The sequence below is a fragment of the Etheostoma spectabile genome, chromosome 11 (genome assembly GCF_008692095.1).
Source record: "Etheostoma spectabile isolate EspeVRDwgs_2016 chromosome 11, UIUC_Espe_1.0, whole genome shotgun sequence".
NCBI classification, from domain to species: Eukaryota; Metazoa; Chordata; class Actinopteri; order Perciformes; family Percidae; genus Etheostoma; species Etheostoma spectabile.
The window spans coordinates 1,235,001-1,236,836 of record NC_045743.1 but is presented as its reverse complement, the minus strand read 5'-3'; the positions used below and the strand labels follow the sequence as shown (position 1 = coordinate 1,236,836).

The window sequence follows — 1,836 nt, the reverse complement described above, 5'->3', positions numbered from 1 at the left end:
CTTTTAAATCTACTTTGAGTTAAGAATCAGATGTGTATTGCCAAAGTAATGTGCAATATATGATATAATCAATAAAGCAAAAATCATTGTCGGACATACAAAAAGAGATTTTAAGATATTTTAGGGAAATAATTATGAAAGTTATGTTAGTTTAACACAAATATTTCTATTTTGTAGATGCTGGAAATCATTGCGTTGTGAATGTACCATATGATAACGCTGATGTGATCAAACATGCATTTAAGTTTGTATGTGGGTGTACAAATAAATGAGACTGACACTTTTATGCATAGGAACAGTATAGGTATACAGGCTATCTATTTTAGAATTTAATATGACTTCATTCAGTTCAACTCTGAATCAAAAATATGTCCAAACACTCTTTCTTCTGATGAGTTATCACTACAGAGCATCTTTGTCTTTTTCTGTGATGCTGATGAGAGGTTTTCTTTACCCAAAATGCACAGCGACAAAGCCACGTAAACGTAGAGAATCATCAGCGCTGTCTGTTGCTAGCCACCCCTGCTAACTGCATAGTTTCACATCTGCATACTGCTCATCATAGGTGTCCACATGATGCTACACTTGTTTGGGTAGGTATTTATTAATACTTGATACTCAACTGACTATCTCAGTTTGTGTGTTTTGTTCAGGTTGCTAATAGCTAGCTGTTAGCTTCTTAGCTTACGTTAGCTGGAAGAAAATGTTGGGAAACAAGCTACCAACGGTGACTAGCTGGCTAGCCTGGACGGTCTGGTGTAGCTTATACTGTAAACTGGCCGCTTACCTTTTCAGAAAAACTGTAGAAAACCCGAACCTTGTAGCTAACTAATGCGCCAAGCGTTCGGCTGAGTTTTATGTCAACAAATGTACGTAAACCCATGTCACTCCTTAGCTACAGACCCGCTGCTCCTAACGTTAGCGAGTTAGCGTAAACGTCTTTTCAATTAAATTCAGTCGAGTTACATTTTTAATTGAGTTTCAAAATGAATGTGCCAAAGCAACACAATACAATGTGTCCACATATTCGGACAGTGCATAATAAACAGTAATATCAACATTAACAGTAAATTAAGATTGGTTTATGTTAATTACATAGTGTGTGTGTGTGTGTGTGTGTGTGTTAAGCAACTTTAAAGACCCCCTATTATACTCCTTTTTGTTATTACTCTTGGGTTTATCTGTAATATGTTTCCATGTTTTAATGTTGTAAAACTATATAACACACTAAAAGGCCAGAAAAATCCAAAAAGTATAATGGGAGGCTCTTCAAGAAAACAAATACTACTACTACTACTGTAAATAAGAGTGACTGAAGGAGATTAGAGAAGAGACGGTGTGTTTCAGGCTTTAGAAAGCAACAACTGAGTTTTGCGCGACCCATTTAGGATGACTTGCAGACTTGACATGACTCCACACTTCTGACATTTGTCCACAGTTTTAATTGCTATTAGCACAGCTGTATATTGTTAAGCATGAGGGGTCAAACTGTATTTGTACCATGTGTTTACCGCTGGAGCATCTGCTATCGGGCGGAGACCATGGCGAAAAACAGAAGTTATTTAATGCAACTGCACTTCAGTTGGTAGTGAACAGCTGGAGGCCGAGCCTGCTGGACCTGGGCAGAATGTGACCCATGCGATATCATAGCTCATAAAATCAGCGCAGTGAGTAGATACAGTCATTTATACACCAACCTGTTTAACATCTTGTAGCCACCCATCGACCCCGTGGATCCTTTAAAAATCAGCCGTCACTCTGTGAGTAGCATAACTCCTTGTACTCCCTCTCTTCCTGCTCCTTAACAGTATTGGTAAAAAGGGGAAGAGCTTTAAA

At 38.2% G+C, this 1,836-nt stretch overlaps 1 protein-coding gene across 1 annotated transcript in view; it reads left to right on the top strand.

The window, feature by feature from the left end:
• Positions 1-445: 445 nt before the first annotated feature.
• LOC116697581 (vesicle-trafficking protein SEC22a-like) overlaps positions 446-1,836 on the top strand; it is a 7,864-nt gene continuing 6,473 nt past the window's right edge. The window contains exon 1 of the mRNA XM_032528878.1: positions 446-593. The gene's annotated coding sequence lies outside the window, so the exon portion shown is untranslated. The remainder of the gene's footprint in view (positions 594-1,836) is intronic.